Source organism: Macrotis lagotis, chromosome 1 (genome assembly GCF_037893015.1).
Source record: "Macrotis lagotis isolate mMagLag1 chromosome 1, bilby.v1.9.chrom.fasta, whole genome shotgun sequence".
NCBI classification, from domain to species: Eukaryota; Metazoa; Chordata; class Mammalia; order Peramelemorphia; family Peramelidae; genus Macrotis; species Macrotis lagotis.
The window spans coordinates 452,724,898-452,749,445 of record NC_133658.1 but is presented as its reverse complement, the minus strand read 5'-3'; the positions used below and the strand labels follow the sequence as shown (position 1 = coordinate 452,749,445).

General features: G+C 35.2%; 1 protein-coding gene and 1 long non-coding RNA gene across 5 annotated transcripts in view; both read right to left on the bottom strand.

The window, feature by feature from the left end:
• Nucleotides 1–24,548, bottom strand: part of SPOCK1 (SPARC (osteonectin), cwcv and kazal like domains proteoglycan 1) — a 1,031,033-nt gene that overhangs the window by 404,774 nt on the left and 601,711 nt on the right. The window lies entirely within an intron of this gene.
• The window catches only part of LOC141506594 (uncharacterized), a 63,703-nt gene continuing 48,055 nt past the window's right edge, over nt 8,901–24,548 (bottom strand). Inside the window, exon 3 of the long non-coding RNA XR_012473922.1 lies at nt 8,901–9,016. This is a non-coding gene — a long non-coding RNA (uncharacterized LOC141506594). The remainder of the gene's footprint in view (nt 9,017–24,548) is intronic.

The window sequence follows — 24,548 nt, the reverse complement described above, 5'->3', positions numbered from 1 at the left end:
TCATCAACTGATCATTCTCATTCATCTAACATATCCATTACATTGCAAAATCTCATCATTTCTTTCTTCAAAATATCTCCCACATGTGATGCCTTCTCTTGTCAGATGCTAGATTGGAATAGAATTCTTCTATTGTCTAATCTAATACTCTTTCCACTACAACTTTACAACCCCCCTCCCCGTAATTTACTATCCTAGATACAGGGCTCAAGATGAATCTTGTCCTGTTTCCTCTATTAGTAGATGTTTAAAAAGAAAGTACTCATTTGAAAGTTCATAATGAGTAGGTATAAGAAGAATGAATAATCCAAATGCATTAGTATAAGGCACTGATATGAAACTAGTCAAAAGAAAAAGCCTTCTTTAAGAGAAGTCTAACTCCAACTAGACAATAAACTAATGCCTCACAAAAGCAGGCATACATCTCTGTATACAGTAAATTTTTATTAAAGTTCCTTAGCTAGCATTTTATTGTTATACAAATGTTTCATGTGAATATTTATGAATGGAAGAGTAAGAATTTTTGAGATATCAAAGAATATATTCTATAAGCTAAGGGAATAAAGGTCACAAAATAACAAAATCAAACATTTATGGGGAAAAAGTTGCTATTTCTTAAAAGTCCTTTTCTGCCCATGATTCATTACAACTACAAAGGAAGTTAAATTAAATAAAAATTTCTTGTTGCAATCCTGCTCTTCTAGGTTAAAGTCACTCTGAGTCAATTCTCTGGAGAGATGAATAAATCAAACTTTTTTGGGTGACATTGGACAACTGCTTCCAATTTCTAGGGCTCTCCAGGTAATTTCAATGTCTTCAAACATTTTGGCAAAGATTCAGAACTGACTCCTTATGATTCAGTCACAATCAACAAACATTTATTAAGTGCTTACCATTTGGCAGGTACTGTGCTGAGCACAGAAAATAAAAAAGAAAAGCAAAAAAATAAATAAATAAATAAAGTCTGTGCCCTCAAAGGCTCATAATATAATCTAGGTAATAAGATGCACGTGACTAAGTATCTCCATGCAAGACTTTATATATACATATATACAACTATATGTGTGAGTGTATGTATGTATGTATAGTAGATGGAAGATAATCTCAGAGGGAAAGTATTACAGTTGGGGGCGGGGGGAAGCGAGACTGGAAAAAGGCCTATTAGAGAAAGTGACCATATAATCTGAATCTTGAAGGAAGCCAGGAAAAGCAAGCAGCAAAGTTAAAGAGAAAAAGCATTCCAAGAATGCAGACTAGTCAAGTCAAAAGTCATGGAGTTAGGAGATGAAATGTCAGTGAGGGAAAAATAAGAAAGTGATTGTTGTTGGATTCTAGAGCATTTGAAGAGAGGCAGTCAGATGGTTTAGTGCATAGACCTTCAGACCTGGAGTTCAAATATGGACTCAGGGACTAAGTGTGTGATCCTGGGCAACTCAATTGACTTTTTGCCTTAAACCACTGGAAAAGGAAATGACAAACAACTCAAATATCTTTGCCAAAAAAAAAAATTCAAGGACAGCACTGGTGTGCTATGGTCCAGAGTCCTGTAGAGCCGGTCACAACCGAACAATAAGAACACAAAATTACAAGAAGAGTGGGGAGAGAGAAAAGGCAAGTTGCATATATGGAGAAGCATTAGAATGGAGTCAAGGAGGCCATCTAAGTTGGGTTCAAAGTCAGTGAGAGGATATTGGTAACTTAATGGTAATATAAAGAGGGAACAGTTTGGACATGTTAAAGATGAAATGCCATTAAAACACAATTAGAAATTGGTAAAATAGATAAAGACCTAAAGATCTGGAGAATGACTAGGACTGGATATAGAGATCTGAGAATCATCTACATAGAAGTGATAATTGAATTCTTGGGAGCTTATATGACTACCAGTTCATACCAGGTGAGATAGGAGAATGGAAGAAGACTCATGAAAGAGACTTTTGGGATATTTATATTTATTGGGTATGAAATGAAAGAAAATTCTTCAAAGGCAGCTAAGAAAGGGCAGTCAAAATGCAGGTGAAACAGGAAAGAACAGTGTTCTTAAATAGTGTTGTCTCTAGAGGAGAGAGTGTTCAGAAAAAGAGGATGATCAACTTTGTTAGAAGTACAGAAAGGTTGAATTGGAGAAAAATTGAGAAAAGGTCATTAGATTTAGCAAACAAAAGATCAATGGTTAAAGAGAACATTGGTAAATTTAAAGAGAATATCAGAGGCCAGATTAGAGTTTCTAATCAACTGAGAGGAAAGAAAAATAGAACTAATGCAAGTAGCTTCTTGAGTAGTTTATCCAGGAAAGATATACCTGGGATGTTCAGAACAAATAAAGTTTTTTTGCTTTATATTATTGTTGGTTTTTTTGAGAATGACAGAGATATGGGTGTTTTTTTAGGTAGCAAGGAAATGACTGGTAGATATGGAGAGACTGTAGATTAGAAAGAATGAAGGAAGCATACTGAGGAAAATCTGTGGGAAACGTCAAAAAGGAACAGAATCAATTATATATACAGAAAAGCTTGCATTAGTGGAGAGGATCCCCTCTTCATATGAGGTAGGGACAGGGGGAGTGTGTGGGGTGGAACAATATCTCAGTGATATGAAATAAGAAGGAGGAGAGAAGGGCCTTTCAGTTTTTCTTTAAAGCATAATATATATACAAAAATGTTCATAGCAGCCTGTTTGTGGTGGCAAAGATGTGGAAACTGAGGGAATGTCCATAAATTGGGGAATGGCTTAACAAACTGTGGTATATGTATGTCATGGAACACTATTGTTCTATTAGAAACCAGGAGGTATGGGAAATCAGAGAAGCCTGGAAGGATTTGCATGAACTGAGACTAGGCAAGATGAGTAGAACCAGAAGAACATTGTATACCCTAACAACAACATGGGAGTGATGAATGGACTTGCTCATACCAACAGGGCAACAATCAGGCACAATTTTGGGGTATCTGTGATGAAGAATGCCATCTATATCCTGAGAAAGAATTGTGGACTTTGAACAAAGACCAAAGACCTTTAATTTAAAAAAAAAAAATTTATGTAATCCTGCTATATCTCATACTATGTGATTCTTCCTTAAGGATATGATTTCTCTCTCATCATATTCAACTTAGACTAATGCATATACTATGGGAATGATGTAAGTTGCCTTCTGTGGGGGTTGGGGGAGGGAAGCAAGATTGTGGGAAAAATTGTAAAATTGTAAAATTCAAAATAAATAAAACCTTTCTAAAATTAAAAAAGGTCATAATAATCTACATCTGAAGACCAATCCACCATGCCCGGTTGTTATCAATTGTGAAATTACCCAACCACACAGAATATTCCTTTTTCTAGAATCTCAGTAAAAAAGAAATTCTTCCCTGATTATGAGTGAAGGGGTAAGTCTGACACACTTAATTAACAGCTATATGTGCCACTGTTAATAAACTAATTCTGTTTGGAGAAATGTGAAAAAAATAAAAAATAAAGTATAATGTAAAGCCTTCTCAGTGGAAAAGGTGAGTCAGAAAGCCACAGAAAATCTCTGTCAGTAAATGGAATAGCCAATTGTCTAAGAATGTGCAAAAGGACAACTAACCATTAATCTCCAGTGGAGTCAGAAGTAAGACTGGGAGCCCATCACCTCTCAAGGTAGACCAATTCTACATTGAAATAGTTAATTGTAAGAAATTATACTGATCTTGAATTTGTCTTTTTGCAATTTCAAATCATTGCTCTCATTTTTGCCCTATAGGATCAAAAAAAAAGAGTAAAACTAAACTCTCTTCCACAGGAAAAACTTTCAAGTACTTCACACACCAGTGATGTACCACCACCACCACCACCCCACCCTTCAGCTTTTCTTCTCCAAATTAAACTTTTCCACTTTTATCAACTGATCCTCATATGAACAATGAAAGTTCTCCATAACCATTCCCAAGACGTTGAGTGCCTTCCCATCCTAATTTTTTAAAATCCTTACTTTCTTTTAATCCTTCCTCCCATCCTAAATTCCAACTTTTCCAGGACCCTTCCTTGATTACTCTTTTGGAAATTATTTCCCTCTACTCTGAAGCCATCATAACACTTGGCTTATATTTGTCATATATCACAGAGCATGAGTTTGGATGATGTATAAGTGGATAGTGAAGAGTATCATGCAATAAAACTGTGAGGAACCCATTGGTACCAGATTGTGTTAAGCTTTGACTACCAAGAGAAGGGATTTGAATGTTATGCCTTTTTAGATTGCTGTTGTTGTTCCTCTTCAATTAAATTTTTTTTAAAGTTTTTGCTAGGCAAATGGGATTAAATGGCTTGACCAAGGCCACACAGCTAGGTAATTACTAGTGTCTAAGGCCAGATTTGAACTCAGGCACTCCTGACTCCAGGGCTGGTGCACTATCCACTGCACCACCTAGCCGCCCCCTGTTCAATTAAATTTTGAAAAACACTGAGGTCATATTAAGTATTCATTTGCATTTCATATCACCAAAAAGGAGGGGGAGAGGAAATATTGCTTGCTACCCCACTGATTTTTACCTTTAGATTACATTTTTCTACTTTTGTTTTCAAAGAGGACCAATGATATAACAACAAGGTGATATCTTGACCTGTACATCAATAGGAATCAAATGAGGCTGAGTACTATAAAGCCATCAGTTTCCCTTTCTGTTTCAGAGTAATCAAAGTCTAGTGACAGGACAAAAATTTGGACAACTGGCGACCACCCAGGATGCAGTGGATGATCTTCCTATCTTTAATGTAAAACCAAATTCTAAGTATCTCAAAGCACCTGATTCAACCACCTTTAAGGCTGTTAGAACAAATTGTTTTCATCCACCCATTTTGCCAGTGTAAGTTCTCACATGCTTAGATTAGGCATTCCATTCACCACTGATGGATTTTAAGTCTGTTTTTTTACCCTCAACCTGGTTTAGTCCATTTGCCAAGAGAGCTGATGATCAGTCCCTAAAAGGGCTGGGTGGTTCTCACAACAGAGGTGGCAGTCCTTCCTTGACACCTTTGGTAATAATTATTTGGGTTCATAACTATCTCCTTTATTAAATTCTAAACTATGTGATATCAGGCACCATATCTTATTCATATTTAAATTGATGTAACTCTTACATAGGGCATGGCACATAGCAATCACCTGAATCATTTGTTACTTGAATTAAATTGAAGGACATTCTATCCAGCTGACACATGACAGTTAATGGATTTAGAAGCCAAGCACTCACATGGATGCAAGTCAGGAGAAGGATCAGTGAGTTACATAAAGACCAGTAATAGTTTTCTTAGGAAAGGGAAGTTAGTCTCTTTTTCCAAAGAAGCACAAAATATTTGAGCTAAAGGAGTCTTAGAAATGATAGCATCCAAATCATTCTTTTAAAGAAGAAGCTAAATGCCCAAGAAAAGGTAACTTCGCCAAAGTCATAGAACTAGTGACAGTTAATCCATTTTTTTTCTAGCACAAAATTTTCATGTGTCATATACCTATCACAACCTGATCCCAGAAGCACCTCACTGATCAGAATCCACTGGATTGTCACTACACAGTTCAAGAAGCTCTGGTGACTCCCTTATTCCTTTAGAATTAAATTCAAAATTAAATGCTTGGCATTAAAAGCCCTTTACAATCTATCTCCAGACAACTTACCTTGCCAGGTGTATTGCATATTATTACCCTCCAGACTCTACATTTTGACCAATATGCAATACATCATCTTCCATATACAATATATCATCTCCATGCTTTGCACACAAAGGTATTTAATATTTGCTTATTAGCAGGTAAGTTCTTAGAATCTGTCTCAATTATTTTAAGACTGTGCAAGCACCATCTCTTTTCACTGTGATCTCCCCCTACACACACTTACATTTCCCAGGTGCTAGTGCTATCCCAACTATATTACTTCACATTTACTTTATGTATATTTTATATTTATATATATATATATATATATATATAAATATTTAGTTTTCCTTTAGCAAAATATATGCTCCTTGAGTGCTGAGGCAGTTTGTTTTTTGCATATATCTCTACCATTTATCAAAGTGTCTGACATATAATCATAGTTTTAAAAAAGTTTGTGGAAATGTATAAATGAATTAAGGATTGAATCGATGGATGGATAAATGGATAGATGGGATGGAAAGATGGATGAATGGATTAATATGCATAGGGCAGTTCCTGGAAGTGACTTAAGACACATCAGAATCTGTAAACAAGAAATTGGACATTTGTGATCGCCCCCCATTCGATATCACAAGAACAACTGCTGTTTTAATCCGTTTCTGCTTGGGGTAAATTTTTCAGGAAGATTCTAGTGTGATTGAAGATTGTTTATTTTGGAGGCCTTTCTTTCTCCCATTAGGACAGCTTCCTTTAAATGTCATTCTTTGCATAATAACACTAATATTATTATGAGAAAGTTCCTGCTGAGAAACTAGGGGTCCTGGGGAGCAAACCCAAAACATCTGAAGCTAACAAAACCTGAGAAAAGATTACTGTTTCTGCATCTCAGGAATTATAAAGTTTGATATTGGGATTCTTGCCTATTCTCTTTCCCTAATTCCATGCTGATCCTCCCATCATTGCTAAAAGATTTTTTCATGTGCATCCAAATAAGCAGAGCAATTCATAATTCCCTGCCTTTCATTTAGTCAGTTCCCTTTTGCTCTTTATTCAGCATGTGCCATTCAACAGCCAATTATCTTCTTCCCTCTGTAATATGTATTCTTTGATGTAAAAGTCAATATAAAAATGAATCAGGTCTTAAACGCATGTGGTAGGTTCAGGAAGAAATAACAGATAATTACCTAGAGAGTTTTCATATGATTAAACAGGGAACAAATAAAACAAGTAAAATTTCCATTTTTTATTGTTTAACACTGAACAAGAATCTGAAGTAAAATAATCCACAAGGAAAAATTCCTCTTCTGGGAGTTGATGTTTGTCCTTCCCTCTCAAAAAAAAAAAAAAAAAAAAAAAAACCATGACAACGAGGAAGTGATGCCATGGTAAGCTTATCACTTGGATTTGAGTGAGGGGGTTAATTCACCAGCCTCACTTTCTCCTCCAGAGTCATCTGGGTCCAGTGACCAGAATAGGAATCAGGATGACTAGAGATGGCCTTATATACGAGGCCATCAGGGTTAAGTGACCGACCAGAGTCACACAGCTAGTAAGTGTCAAGTGTCTGAGGCTGGATTCAAACTCCTATCCTGACTCCAAGGTCAGTACTCTAGCCACTGTACTACCTAGTTGCCCCTTCTCGGTATAAAATTACAGAAAAATTATTCCCATTAGAATGGAAAAATGACTTTGTAGAATTCCTCAAAACTTTGTCCTCAAAACTTTCACTGATTTTTCATTATCTCCTGAATACAATACCAGATCCAGAGTTTGGCTAGTCTGATTTGAAAAGACCTCTCAGAAAAAGTCAGCTGTATCCAGGATTATTTCCACTTTATTAATTTCTCTCATTCTTTTTTTTCCTCCCTCTTACTTAGACTTATTTTTTCCTTTTTCAGTTAAAGTATAGCTTTCAAACAATCTTAGAAATTATATTTCACTTACTTTAAGAATCTTATAATGCTTTGTCTGTCTCTGATGAGTGGGTCTCCACTTTCTAGACAAGCTTACCATCTCCTCTTAAAGTTTTCTTTTCTTTGCTGACCACTCCAACACTAGCTCCCATCATTCTTCCAGAGAACACTTCCTACTACTCTGATACACTCCATGTAGAATCTATCCTTCTTTCACAACAACAAAGTCAAGAAGGTGAAAACATTAAAATTAAATCTCCACTCTTAGAAGCACAGAGTTGAAAACAGATTCCTAGACCTTTCTAAATTTAAAGGTAATGAGACTAAAAAGAAAGAAGGTAAAGCTCAACTTCAGACTCTGCCTAAACCTCAGCAAAAAGTCTGTGTTCCTTGCCCAGTCCAATAAGAGGATGGATTTCTTTGTAATAGAAACAGTATCAATTTCATGCTCAATAGACCACAATGGACCACAAATTTCCCAGTTTGTTGCTTGTTTTTGCTTCTGATAAATGACAACATTGTTTGGTACATGGCCTCTATTACAGAAATAAATATGACAAAGAAATGGTGTGGGGGTGAATGTGAGTGTGAGTGTGACTTCTATACATGTGCCCTTCATTTTGAGTAAAAAATGCAGAATTCTGAACTCCCTCAATTACTACTTTATTGTGTGTTCTAGTTGCTTGTTTATGGGTTACTCTTCCACTTATTATAGCCTCCATATAAATAGAGGCCATGTTTTATCTCTTCTCTCTTCCAGCTCCTGGTGTTTTTCACTAGTCATAGGTCTCATATGGCTGCCTATATGGGTTTGATTCAGTCCATCCACTCTTGCTTTCCCAAGCCTCACTGTCCCCCACCCCCTCCAATGTCCTGCTGCAGTTCACATAATAAATCAATGTCCCTCAATCAGATCTGGGGCAAAAAAGAACAACTTTCTTCATTAATATAAATTGAATTTCTTTCCTTGCCAAGTATCTTGACAGAAAATTTAAGTTGTCACCAGACCATATATTTCACAATATTATGTTTCACATAAAAAAGAGCATTGTAGGGAGTTAAAAAGGTAAATGTTCCTGTTCAATTAAATTTTGAAAAACACTGAGGTCATATTAAGTATTCATTTGCATTTCATAGAAACAAAAAGAGGGGGACAAGGAAATATTGCTTGCTACCCCACTGATTTTTACCTTTAGATTACATTTTTCTAATGGAACTGACAGTAGTCAAAACAAACTCTCTACATGATTATCTGAAGTTACTTCCTCTATGTGGAATTAATCCCTGAATGAATTTAGTCTTTTCCCATTGAATGAGCTGCAACAGTAAACACAAATACACATGCTTATTTACTTATTCCATGCTTAAGTCAAATGGGATTTGGAATCAAAGGCTCAAAGTTAAAAAACCAACTCAGGTAATTACTACCGGTATGACTTCGAGCAAATTAATTCTCTTCTCTGGGCATCAGCTTCCTCATCTGTAAAATGAGAGAATTGGATTTAGATGATCTTGGAGGTCCCTTCAAGTTGTAAATCTATACCTCTATGAATCTACAGGAAGAAATAATGGAGGGGAGGTAAATTGATAATAAGACTTAGCCTAGTGATCCTAAAAATAATTATGGACATTTCTATAGCACCTTAAGCTTTACAACTTAGCACATTGAAAAAGTAGTCACAACTTTTTTAAGGTCTAAAATATGCTTGGCATTTATTATCTCATTTGATTCTCACAACAATCCTTAGAAATAGATCACAATAGGTGCAGCTAGGTGGTGCAAAGGATAGAACAACAGCCCTGGAGTCAGGAGGACCTGAGTTCAAATCCTGTCTCAGACACATAATAATTGCCTAGCTGTGTGACCTTGAGCAAGTCACTTAACCCCACTGCCTTGTAAAAAAAACTAAATAAAAAGAAAAAAGAAATAGATCATAATATCACCCTCATTTTATAGATAGGGAAATAGATACAGACACAGACTAAGTGACTTGGATCTTAATCATACAGATTGTAAATGATATTTGAACCAATTCGCTTTAAAATAAATGTATTATTTATTTATAGATATTGATATTTTATTGAGTTTCAAATTCTCTCCCTCTCTCCTGCCATGCCTATGCCCAGTGAAAAGGCAAGAAATGTGATATCAATTATGCATGTGAAATTCTGCAAAATATATTTACATATTAACCATGTTGAAAAGAAAAGGAAAAAAAAGTAAAAAAAAGTCCAGAGGAGATGGCATTTTTCATCATAGTTCTTCAAAACTTTCTTGGATCATTTTCTTGATCAAAATAACAAGTCCTTTACAAATGATTATCACACAATATTGCCATTATTATGGACTGTATTTTCTCAGTTCTGCTATTTCATTTTGCATCAGCTTATATAATTCTTCCCTGGTTTTTCTGAAACTATCTTGATTGTCATGTCTTATAGTACATTACTATTCTATAACAATCATTTACCATAACAAATTCAGCCATTCTCCAGCTGATGGGTATCCCCCTAATTTCCAATTCTTTGTCACAACAAAATATGTTTTTGTACATACAGGCCCATTTCCTTTTTCTTTTATCTCTTTAGAATATAGATCTAGTAGCAGTATTGCTGGATCAGAGAATATACATAGTTTTACAGCCCTTTGAGCAAAAACATTGTATACCCTAACAGAGACATGGGGGTGATGATCAACCTTGAAGTACTTGCTCATTCTATCAATGCAACAATCGGGAGCAATTTTGGGCTGTCTGCAAAGGAGAATGCCATCTGTATCCAGATAAGGAGCTGTGGAGTTTGAACAAAATTCAAGGACTAGTCCCTTTAATTTAGAAAAAAACAGTTATCTTATTGTCTGATCTTGTTACCTCTTAGACTTCTTGTCTCTTCTTTAAGGATATGATTTCTCTCTCATCACACTCAATTTGGATCAATGTACAACATGGAAACAAAGTAAAGACTGAGACAGATTGCTTTCCATGGGGGGGGGCAGGGGGGAGGGAAGTAAGATTGGGGGGAAAATTGTAAAACTCAAATAATACCTTTAATAAAAAAAATTTTTAAATACCTCAAAGATATGTCTTTTTTCTCTTTGCTGTTTAATGTTTGGGTTTTTTAAAAATCAATGACTTGACAAAGGAATAGCTGACATAGTTATCAAATTTGTAGAAAACACAAAATTGGAAAGTTTAACTAATTTAATATATGATAGAATTGAAAAAGAGCTTGGCAAGCTAGAACATTAGGTTGAATCTATCACACTGGAATTTAATTAGCATCAATACAGTCATACTTGAGCTCAAAAAAATCAACTTTGCAAGTACAAGATGGAAGAGGCTTGCCTAGATAGCAGTACATCCAAAAGACTTTTCCGTTTTAGTGGACCACAAGATCAGTGAGTCAGCAGAGTGATGTGGCAGCCAACAAAGATATGATCTAAGGTTACATTAAAAAAGGGATACCACTCTCACTTAAGGAGATAACAACTCTTCTGTATATGATATCTTGGCCAAAACACATCTGTACTATCATGTTTGGTAAAGGCAGTCACATTTTAGGAAGGGCAGTCCTGAAAGCAAACAAGATTCTTTAAGGCCTCAAGTTTATGCCATATTAAAACAGATTCGAGGACCTGGGAATTTTTAACCTAGAGAAGAAGGGAGGGATATGATAACTGTCTTCAAGGTTTTGAAGAACTATCTTATGGAAAGGGACTTACAAACTTGTTCTCCTTGGCACCAGAGAATTTAAAAAGAACAAAGGGGAAAAATTGCAGAGATGCAAATTTAGGCTTCATGGAAATTCACTACTGAACAAACTAATCATAGTCATCTCAAAATGAAATAATTTGTCTTAGGTATTCATTTGTTACATATAAAAGTAAAGGAGACTACTGTTTTGGTATGACTTAGACCAGATGATCTCTGAGATCTTTTCCAACTCCAAAATTTGTGTTTCTAGAAGCCTTATTCCAATGAACACAAATTCCAAAATATTGACTTCAGTGCTCATCTAAAGGAAAATATATGGGCCAATCTCAGACCTAGCTCCAAGTCCCAATCTTATCGTGGCCATTGCTATCTGTAGTATGTAAGAGTTGACAGATGTTGTTCCAGGCAGGAAAAAAGCATCAACAACTATCCATGAAGATGGACAGCACTATAATAAAAACAGCACTAGATTTGTGACAGTAAATGGATACAAAACCTGGCTAGAACAGTAAGTAGTTTTGTTGGGGCTTTGTCACAAGACATGACATATGGAGAGGTATTCTTCCACCATTCCTGAATCTTAGTTTTCTACCAACCCTTGAGCTGACACTCTCAAAGTCCCATCACTGTGACAGCTGTTTCCTTGGGGCTTTCATCTTTTTCACTTTCAGAGAGTATAGGTCAGATTTTCAGCCTCCTGATTCTCCCCAGACCAGGTTCACTTACACTCAGATTATCCTTGGCACCAAAACTGGCATCATCATCAACCTCCCTCTCCCTAAATCTGATCTGATTTAATATGTCCCAGGCATAAGAATAGCCTGTTGTAGCTCTGATCCTGGCTTCATGATGTGTTACCTTTGTAACTTTCAGGAAGTTATTTCCCATCTATAGACCTTAGTTTTCTTTTCTCTGAAATATCAAGGTTGGACAACATGATCTCTGAGATCCTTTCCTAACTCTATAATACTATGATTTTGACCATCAGTCACACCTCATCAGGTGCCAAATGAAGCAACTTGCTCATGTACTCAGAGAGCAGCTGGGTGATAAGGGCGAGGAGAGGAAGGTTGATAGTTGTTTTCATAAGCTAGCAAATGTTCCTCTTAAATAGAAAAGGATGTTCTAGCTAAATTTCCAATTGCAGTTCACATGAGAGGGCAATGAGGGAGCCTAATCCCCTGCTGGTAAACATATGTTATCTAAGTGTCTTCTATTAAAAGGCAATTGCAACTTAAAATGCCATGGAGGATGCTACAACACCTGTCACTGAGAACATGTTCAATGTAAAATGATTATATACATTTTATCTGTGTGAGGCAATCAACTGCCCCAGCAACTAGACTGTAATAGCACCTTCATATTTTATTATCTCTTAAAAATTACCATTTTAATTCAGGAGGTGATGTTTATTACACTTATAAAATTATGGCTATTCAGCATGGCTTAATGGAAGAGGTCAAGAGACCTGAATCCAAATCCCAACTCCCATAAATATTCCTGCCTATGTCACCCACATGCAAGTTGCATAACCTCTCTGAACCTATAATAATATTTACATTATCTCAAAAAGTTGTTGTAAGGAAAGCTTTTTTAATAAACCATAAAGTTCTAGAGATACATAAGTTATGGTTGCTAGTATTATTATTGTTTTCTCTTCTAAACTTAAGAATATTCTCAGTTTGGGTCCTTTTCTAAATTTGTAGAAAAGGGACAAGAAGAAGTTCCATTAGAAAATGATGGTGAAAGAAATATTTAAATTTAACCTACAGAAAAATTACACAATATTGCCACTCCAGACTCAGGCAAGATAATTAAGATAAAGGATATAGGAATGTTAGATTTCATTCCATGACTGGACACTAGAGGATATGGTAGGGTAAATCTATTTTTTGAGATGTTCACTTCTCCTCTTCGGAAGTTCCAGGTCTTTGTGTATTTTTCTATGTCATAATCTGTGCATATTTAATATGGCAATTGATTATTATTTTTTTTTATCTTTTCACCAGAACCCTTTTACTGTTAGGTATCAGAATTTAATGAGTATTAACTCATCAAAATTTGAGGATTGTAAGCTCTTTGAGGGCAGGACCTTGTTATTTTTGAATGGTACAGTTTAAGTATCTGCTACACTATTTGCCATCCCAATTTTGTATCTCATAAAGAATCATCTAACAAACTGAGGGAGACTATACCAGGTAAATTTCAGCTGAGTGAGAAAAATCCTGAAATTCAATACTGGCTCCCTTCTATGTGTCCTTGGGCAAGTCACTTAAATCTCTTGGAGACTTAATTTCCTCATTTGCAAACTGGATTGGATAATGATGTAATCTTATCATTTCATTGCCCCAAGCAGCTCTAAAATTACTTGTCAACCATCCATTAATCACTTATAAACACATATAAATCACAATGGGTGATATAAAAAGTTAGAAGATATGCCACTAGAAATTGACAGTCTAGATATCAAGATAAAAAAAAGGTCAAAAGTTGAATATTTCATTGTTTTACTATAACATGAAGATGGCACTGAGTTCTCCAAGGCTCAGTGAAAACACAAGGTGAGGCAGGTTCTACCATACTGTGGGCTTCACAAAGTTGATACTCACTAAGAATGAGAATAGTAATGTAGGAATACTGTCCCTATCAAAGAGGCTATGTGGCCCAGGGGAGAGACACTGTGCTGCACTGGGGAGGGAAGATTTGAGTTTGAATTCTACTTTAGACATTTACAAATTGTATGACAATGGGCACACCATTTTAATTCTTTGAGCCTCAGTTTCCCCATCTGATGAATAATACTTGAGGAAATTTAAGCCCAATATTCTTGTGAGGCTCTAATTAGACAATTTGTGTAAAGTGCTTTGCAAAACCTTAAAGCACCATATATATAGATATCTGCTTTCCCTAAGATTCTCCAATCAATTTCATTTCTCAAAGATAATGAGAATCCCTCTCAAAAATAATAAAATCAAATCAAATCCCACTCAAAGGTTTGTTAAAACAGCATTAATATCATCCAACTGATCACTGATTATATTATTGCTCTTGTTAAATAAACTACCTGTAACATTATTTTGCCTAGTCTAGTCTTTCCTGAACTCCTTATTGCATTAAGTAGAAGGTTAAAGACCTAGAAAAGACCAATGAATCTGGCAAATTAAAAAATTCTCAAAGCAGAATACTCTATATTACTTTTCAAAGCAGACCATCCCACTATTTAGCGACCCAAGTTTTAACTCCAACCCTTCATTTTGCAGTTTCAGGCTTTTATTTTTTTGTCTTCCTCTGGGAAAGAGTAGACCTGGTCAAAAGTCTGTATAATTGCCTTTCATTTGCTTCAAGTTGATTACCAGTTCTCCCCTCAGGCTTCTCTTCCTGAGGCAAAAAAAAAGAAATTCTAATTATTTTCTTCCCATGCCCTATTTTCTAGCTCTGCAGTTCTCTCTGCTGCTCTCCTTTGAACCCTCTCCAATTTTTCCACATCTCTTAAGTTATATAAATGACTCCTGGGAACTGTTCTATCTGACTCAGGCTGGAAAAGATGAAAAGGTCACTTGCGGGTTCTCCCTGGATCTTGACTTTGGCCTCCCAAACAAATGGTTCTGAGAAAACAGGGCTTTCTAACTATAGATGAGGAGATGTATGGAAACAAGCATCCTAATTGTGGACAGCATCAGTAATAATCAGAGCTAGGGTTAAGAAACAATGTACATACGATATTTGGTATTTCCATGGATGGGAAGGGACTCCTTTGTCTGTGCCACAGGGAGAGAAATCTTAACCCCTAAAATGTTTATAGTTTAGATAATCTTGGCCATGCTTCCTAAATCTGAAATTTTTCTTAATGAATCACAGTTACATACAGCAAAGAGATGCTAAGCATATTGTATGCTACATGTTGGCAGTAATAAATGGGCAACTTTTTCCTTTTATTAAAATTAAATTTTATCCTTTTCCATTAAAATAAGTTTCTTTCTTGATCACCTATCTCAGTAAAAATAAAAATGAAATAATAATAGTAATAATAATTACATATAATCAAGCAAAACAAATTTCTCTACTGGCCATGTACAAAAAATAAAATATGTCATTTGTGGACAATGAAATTATAAGAAGGAAGCTTGAGTCCATCACCTCTCTGACAGGAGATATAGCATGTTTTAACATTAATCCTCTGGAATCAGAATTCTTAGGTCTTTTACGTTAATTTGTTTTTATAATGTTATTGATATTTAATTTGTTCTCCTTATTCTGTTCCTTTCACTGCACATCATTTCACATAAATCTTTCCAGGTTTTGCTAAACATATCTTTCATCATTTGTTATAGCACAATAGTGAGATAGCTAGGTGGTGCAGTGGATAGAGTGCTAGCCTATCCACTGGATAGGACCTACATAAAAATATGGCCACTTACTAACTGTGTGACCTTGGGCAAATCACTTAATCCTGATTGCCTTCTATCCAGCGCCATCTCCAGTCATCCTGATTGATATCTGGCCACTGGACCCAGATGGCTCCAAAGGAGAGTGAAACTAGTGTTTTAGGACAGCAGCATCATCACCCCCACTCAAATCCAACTCATATACATGTCATGGCATCACCTCCCTGATGTCATTTTCTTTTTCAAGAACCAAGGACAAAACACCATCATCATAGCATAATAGTATTCCATTATACCATAATTTATTCAGCCATTCTAGAATTAGTTGAAACCCCCTTAGTCTCTCAGTTTTTGTACCATAAAAAGAGTTCTTAAATATTTTTTTTGTAAATATGGCTTCTTATTCTCTTTCTTTTATCTCTTTGAGTTATAGCCTTAGTAGAATTAATAATTGGTCAAAAGATAGGTATAGTTTAGTCACTTTGGGGGCATAGTTCCAAATTACTTCTCAGAATGACTAAACCAATTCACAGCTTCCTCAATAATGCATACATAGATCTGTTTTCTCATAGCCCCTCCAACCTCTGTCACTTTTTTGATCAACATGCAGCATAAACTCAGAGCTGCTTTAACTTGTGTTTCTCTAATTGTAAGTGATTTGGACTGTTTTTTCAATAGATAGCTTGGATTTTTTTTCTTTTGAAAACTGCATTTTTATTTTCATTAATAATCAAATAGGGAAAATCTCATCATTATAAATTGAATTGTTTTATTTATGTATTTATAGATAGACGTACATATGAAATAAAACTTTTATCAGAGATGTTTGATGGAATTTCTTACTCTGAGTTGTCTCCTCCCTTTTAAATTTTAGCCTCATTGGTTTTCTTCATATAAAAACTTCTTAATTTTATTTAATTAAAATATTCTTTTATCTTTTGAATTCCTCTTTATTCATTGATCATGAACTCTTCTATCCATTAATCAGAAAGCCATTGTTTTCCTTGATCCTCTATGATTTCTCCTTTTATGTCTAAGTCATGTACACAGTTGGGATTTATCTTAGTATATAGTAGGAGATATTGGTCTAGACCCTAAAAACTACTTATCTCATTTCTGCCAGATTGTTTTCTAGTTTCCTGACAGATTTTTTGAATCCTGATTTTTTAACCCAGTAATTGGAGTATTTGGTTCTAGTCTGCTGTGTTCGGTTCTGTGTATTGTGTTCCCAATTTATTCTACTGAATAATCTCTCTATTTCTTCACCAGTACCAAACTGTCTTGATGATTGGTGCTGTCTAGTACAGTATTAGATTTGATACCTTCTTTTCCACTTTTGAATTTTATTCTTCATATTTTACTTATAATTAATTATTAATAGTCATTTAAATTTATGTTTTTTTTCTAATCAACTCTCCATTCCTTATATACATCCATCATGGTCAAAGTAGATAATATATATATATATATATATATTTTTGGCTTTCTGCAAGGCAATGGGGTTAAGTGATTTGCCCAAGGTCACATAGCTAGATAATTATTAAGTAACTAAAGCCAAATCTGAACTCAGGCCCTCCTGACCACAGGAGCAGTGCTCCATCTATTGCGCCATCTAGCTGCCCTCATAGTGGATAATTTTTGTGATAACTTGCTATAGATGTCTACTAATGTTATTAGGATATTATTTAAAGGTTTTTTGTTTCTATTCTCTTTTGTTTAAATATCATAGTCTTTTCTACTTTTATTGAAAGTGTATGTATTATTTTAATTACTTTTTCTTTGACTGTGATAATTCACTTGTAAATTCATCTTGTTCCTGGGTTGGTTGCTTTTGTTGTCTTTGAGAGTTCATTTGTGATTCATTCATGTTTTTTGTCTAATTGTATTATTGGAATTCTTCAATTATTTTTTACAAGATTTTGAGTTTTACAATTTTTCTCCCTACCTCCCTTCTCTTCTCCCTCCCTCTGACAGAAAGCAATCTGATATAGGCTCTGTATTTAACACCATGTTAAACATAAATCATATTGAACATGTTGGGAGAGAAGAATCAGATCCAAACAGAAGAAAGAAAATATTAGAGAGAAAAAAACACATAATACATAAGAAAACTTTTAACAATTGAAGATAATAAGCTTTGGTCTTCATTTAAACTCCACAGTTCCTTCTCTGGTTTTGGATGATATTTTCCATCACAAGTCTTTTAAAATTGTCTTTGATTATTATACTGTTGAAATGAATAAGTCCATCATAGTTGATCATGCCCCATGCTGTGGTTAGTGTATATAATATTCTTCTGGTTTTCACTTAGCTCATTTCACTCAGCATTAATTCATATAAATCTTTCTAGGCTTTTCTGAAATCCTGTCCCAAATTGATTTCTTCTAGAAAAATATTTATGTTCCATTACATACTACTTCTTCATTCAGCCATTCCTCAATTTCTAATTCTTTGACTCTATTAAAAGATCTGCTATCAATATTCTTGTATATGTGGGATTTTTAACCTTTTTCATGCTCTCTTCAGGGTATAGGTTAAATAGAGGTATTGCTGAATCAAAGGGTATGCACATTTTTATTGCCCTTTGGACATAATTCCAAATTATACTCCAGATAGGTTGGTTCAGCTCACAGCTCCACCAACAATGCATTAGTGTCCCGGTTTTTCCATATCCCCTCCAACATCCATCATTTTCCTTTCTGGTCATATTGGTCTACTGAAATTCTCCTTTTCTTGTTCTGTTTATCTGGGTATTTTATTTAATACATATCAATCCATTTCATTTAAGTTGTCAGTGCCATTAGGATATAGTTAGACACATATTTTTAAATAATAACTACATTTCTCCTTTATCTCTTGTTTATTCTTCTTCATAATGATGTTCTGCTTGTTAACCTTTTTAAATCAAATTAGAAAATGTTTTTTATATTTTCAATGCAAAATAATTTCCTAATTTTATTTATCAATTCTATTTTTTAAATGCTTAGTTGTATACTCTTTTGAAATTTAGGATTTCTATTGTGTGCTTTTAAAAAATTTGTTGGTTTTCTTGGTTTTTTGTTATTGTTTGTTCAATTCATTGGTGTGTTCTTTCTTTTTTTTTGTTAATAAAATTCTTTATAGATGTAAATTTTTCCCTAAAGGAATGCTTTGGCTGAACCTCTCAAATTGGGAATGACTTACTGTTGTCAGAAACTTAAATAATGGCAGTAATTAAATAGTTTGTTTTTTAATCCAATAATTTTGTTGAATTAAGTCAATCATTCCTTCAATGGACTATTATTGAGTATATTTTTATTGAATTGTGATGAGAAAAGGATGTATTTAATATTCCTATTTTTCTTCATTTGTCCATAAGGTTTTTATGCTAATATACATTCAATTTTTGTAAAGATGCCATACATAGGAGAGAAATGTTATATAAAATGAATATAGCACATATCTCCTATTCTCTTATACAATTAATATCCACTCTAGATTCATTTTATATGACTTTTTTAAGAATTTCTATTCATATTCTTAACTATTTATTGATCATTTGGTTAAATTTGTCTACCTATGAATATACATTATGTTCTATTACTTTATACATTCTATATTTTTCCATATATAACTTCCTTAACTTTTCCTTTAAGTACATGTATATTATACTATTTGGAACTTATTATAAGTATTGAGATTAAATGCCCTGTTTATCCCTTAAATTGACTCAATTTTTGCTGTTGCCCTTGTTTGAGACCATGATTGTTACCTTCAACTTTTTGAGGTTTAACTGAAGCATAGCAGATTTTTATAACATAAATGTTTTTATTTTTAATTTCCCATGAATATTTATTTTTCAAATATGTTTCTTTCTCCTTTTTTTTGAAAGACAATGGGGTCACACAGCTAGGTGATTATTATGTGTCTGAGTTCAGATTTGAATTCAGGTCTTTCTGACTCCAGGGTCGGCGCTCTACCCACTGCGCCACCTAGCTGCCTCTCAAATATGTTTATTGTCTAGAAAATATGATTGGAATCTGCTTTATAATTCATTTTTTATCTTCTCCCATTTTGTGGGAAAAGTTTATGGTGAATTTATTTTTATTTATTATTTCATATTCACAGTTATGATCATTACTTTATACTTGGTTCCATCCTATTCTCATATATTTGTTTTTCTATGGTCTAGTCTATTCATCATCATTACACAGCTGATTCTCCAATCTATTTATCCTGCTCTAATCTCTCTTATCCTCCAGTCTCACATATTCAACAGCTTACAAACATCTCAAAAGCTAAAAGTCTCATCAATATCTTAAATTCAACGAGTCCAAATTGAACCATCTTTGCCCCCAAATCTTACACTTTTCTAAATGTTTCTATTACTTCGCAAGGCAACACCAAGGCACAAAGCATAAATGTTGTTTTTACCTTCTCTCCTCTCTCTCCTCTCTCTCTCTCTCTCTCTCTCTCTCTCTCTCTCTCTCTCTCTCTCTCATTCCAAACAATTGACAAAACCTCACTTTTCTCCTCTGATGATGCTAACACTATGTGGCCCAGGCTAAAGGAATGAAGTCTGAATAAATTGAGGCTGACAAGGAATGCTATGAACAACAAAAAAGGGAGAGGGCTAGTTATTAGGGTAGAAGAGGACTATCAAAAAGGGAATAGGATGACTATGATGGATGTAATGATAATAACAGTCAAAGGTCTTCAAACCAATTTTGATGTTATTTCCTGAAAAGAGAATAATTTTTAAGACAAAATAAAAATGGCTAATATGGAGATAAAATTCAACAGAAGGATAATAAGGGAAAATACATGGCTGATCAAAAGATAAAACCCAATATAAACAAAGAGATAGAAAAAGAAAACTTATGGCTATTATGGAGTTAAATCCCAACCTAAACAAAGAGAAAACTTTCATGAGGTTGTCACTAGGCTCTACATTCTAAATATTATTAGGCTATTTATTGGCATTAATAATATAAACTAAACCATAATTATGGTTCTATACATAGAGCTGAATTTTAACTTGAGAGGTATTAAGACCTATAAAACCAATAGAAAGATTTAGTTGTTTCAAATGAGATAATAATTATAAAAGGCTTAGGATAATGTCTGTTACATAGGAAACATGATGAAAATGTTGATGATGGTGGTGAAGGTGAAGGAAAACTAACATCTGAAGCTACCCAGTCTATTTTGAGATATTTAGAATTCTAGAAAATATTTCCTCTCATCTACTACTGTAAATTCCTCTTATGTAAATTTATTGCACTTATTCCTTTTTCCTCTAAAAATATTGTTGCTTGGATTTGACCTCTACTACTTTTCAATATTTTCTGAATTATAAGTTTTCTGAATAATAAGCTTCCACTATTTTTTCCATACATGTTGTAAATGAGTTTATATTTGAAGTCAAGGTTCTCTTAGCTGATATCTATCAACTTGGGATAGAGAGCAAGTGATTCTTGGTTGAAATGGTTTCTGAGTTGTTTTGGCATCCTCTTTATGAAACTAATCAGAATCAATGAATTTTCTTTATCCATTTCATGCATGAGCTTGCTGAGCCTAGGGAGGGGAGTAAAGAGAGACTACCAAGCTCTGTCCCCTGTCCCTGAAACAGGACTCTGGGGCTCTGACCACATTCAGATCCTGATCATAGTCTAGGCCCCCCCATAGAACAGCAGCACCCTCCACCTCAGCCCCATGGCAGAGGGGTGTGCTTGTGGTCATTCACAGACCAGGAGGGAAGACAGAGCTTTACACATGGAGATCCTTGTGGGGGTATCCCACTAATGCTCAGAAGCTCAGGAAGCACCCCAAAAGCAGGCACAGGCTGGGGAAATGAGTAATCAGAGAAAAAAGCACAACACCATTGAGAAATACTTTGCCTGTGATCCCAAGAAGGATCAACACACTCAATCTGAAGATGAGGAAGTACAAGCTCCTACATCTAAAGACTCCAAGAAAAACAGAAATTGGGCTCAGGCCATGACAGAGCTCAAAAATGACTTTGAAAAATCAAGTGAGGGAGATAGAGGAAAAATTGGGAAAAGAAATGAGACTCATGAAGGAAAAACATGAAAATGAATCAGTAGCTTAGTCAAGGAGATCCAAAAAAATGCTGAAGAAAATAGCATGCTAAAAACCAGCTTAGGTCAACTGGATAAAACATTTCAAAAAGTTACTGAGGAGAAGAATACTTTAAAAAGCAGAATTGGTCAGATAGAAAAAGAGATAAGAAAGCTCTCTGAGGAAAACAAATCCTTCAGACAAAGAAGAGACTGCTGATTTTACAAGAAATTAGGACTCAATACTTCAAAACCAAAAGAATGAAAAATTACTAGAAAATGTGAAATATCTCATTGAAAAAAACAACAGATATGGAAAACAAATTTAGGAAAGAATTTGAAAATTATTGGAATACCTGAAAGTCATGACCAGGAAAAGAGCCTTGTCATCATTTTCAAAGAAAATTGCCCTGATATCCTAGAAGCAGAGGGCAAAATAGAAATGGAGAGAATCCACTGATCTCCCTGAGAAAGAGATCCATAAAAAAACAACCCCCAGGAATATTATAGCCAAGTTCCAGAACTCCCAAGTCAAAGAGAAAATATTACAAGCAGCCAAAAGCACACAATTCAAATATCATGGAGCTGCAGTCAGGATCACACAGGACGTAGCAGCAACTATATTAAAAGCTTGTAGGGCTTAGAATATAATATTCCAGAAGGCAAAAGAGCTTAGAAGGCAACCAAGAATCAACTACCCAACAAAACTGAATGTCCTCTTCCATGGAAAAAGATGGACTTTCAATGAACCAGGGAAATTTCAAATATTCCCTTTGGAATGGCCAGGGCTGCACAGAAGGTTTGATCTTCAAATACAGGACTCAGGTGAAGCATAGAGTATGGAGGAGAAGAGGAAAATATGAGGGACTTAATGATGATGAAGTACATGTATTCCTGTACAGAAAAAATGATACTGATAATACTCATATGAACCTTCTCATTTAATAGAGCAGGTAGGAGGAGCTTTTATAGATGAAGCACAGGAGAAAACTGAATTTGAAGATATATTATGGTGTAAAAATGGAGTCAATAGATAAAAGGGAAATGTAATGGGAGAAAGAAAAAGGAGAGGAAGAATAGGCTAAGATATTTCATATAGTAAGATTTTTCTTTATTACAATGAACTATTGCAATGATATGGAAGGGGGGAAGGCGAGGGGGAATGAGGAAATCTTTGGTCTCATCAGAGGTGCCTAGGAGAGGAAATAGCATATATACTCAATGGGGTCTAGACATCTGGAGTAAGAAGGAGAGAAGGGGGACAGAGGGAAGGAGGGGGATGTGAGTGATGGAAGAGAGGATGGACCATGGGGGTAGAGTGGTCAGATATAACACATTTTCTTTTTTACTTCTTGCAAGGGGCTGGGACTGGATGGCCTGTCCAGGACCATAGGGTCAGGTGGATGCTGGGCCTAAGGGGTGGTATGTGGGCTCAGGGACTCTTGGCCCCAGGGCCAGGGATCTGCCTGCTACGCCACTCAACTACCATACAGCAGAGACAGAGTGAAAGGAGAGAGAAAATATAATTCATGGTAGTAGGGAAGTATGAATGGAGGGAGTTGCGATCAGCAATGGTAACAGTGGAAAAATATGGAAGTAACTTTTGTGATGGACTTATCCTAAAGAATGTGATCTACCCACAACAGAGCTGGTGGTGTTGGAACACAGACTGAAGCACATTTTTTATTATTATTATTTTCTGGGGGGTGTTGCAGGGCAAATAGGACTGGGTGGCCTACCTGGGGCCGCAACAGCTGGTTGTTTGTAGGGTGTCTGAGGCCGGATTTGGACCTGGGTGCTCCAGGCTCAAGGGCCAGTGATCTGTCTGCCACCCAGTCACCCCTACTATTATTATTACTATTTTATTTTACTTTGGGTCTTTTTTTTGGGGGGGGGGGTTGTAGGGCAATGGTGTTGGGGTGGCTTACATGGGGTCACACAGCTTGGTGATTGTTGGGTGTCCAGGGCCAGATTTGGGCCCAGGTGCTCCTGGCTCCAGGGCCAGTGCTCCATCCACTGTACCACCTGGCCATACCTACAATTATTATTATTATTATTTATTTTTTTCTCCCATTTACTTTATCGCTTTTGCAGGTCAATATTTTCTTGGGGGGAGGTGTATTATGTTTACTCTTAAACAAGAATATTTTTATAATGTATAAAAAAACATTATTTGTATAAAATAGAATAAAAAAAGAAAAAAGAAATAAATTATAGGCTTGTAGTTTATAAGCCTATTCATTTACTATTTCCAAAATGTATTTAGGCATCTTTCCTTATTTAACCTTCCCATTGCAATCATTAAGTTCCAATGTACAGGTTGCATTAGGTTAGAAAATCTTAGGTTTTTCCATGGAATTTTCCTGTCTCTTCATCCTTTAACACAAATGTGGTGGGGTGGGGATGGGGCGGCTAGGTGGCACAGTGGATAAGCACCAACCCTGGCGTCAGGAGTATCTGGGTTCAAATCCAGTCTCAGAAACAAAAATTACCTAGCTGTGTGGCCTTGGGCAAACCACTTAACTCCATTTGCCTTGTGAAAAAAACCTAAAAAAAATAAAGACAAATGCGGGGGTACATAAGCTTCAATCATTTTCATTGTCATCTGTTAGTTTATGCTCATGAAGAACACTACAAAATCAAGATGACAAGTATTTTAGTAACCAATGAAATAAACTCCCTTCTTTTCCTATTCAAAGAGAATATTTCATATGCAAATTCTTTCTATTTCATTAACAGTTTTTGCATAAAAGGGATATTATTAGATATTAATTTTGTTATATTCATGTATACCATATAATGATATACATTCACAAGTAGAGAAAAAGAAAAAGCAGGAACTAAATAGAGAAGCA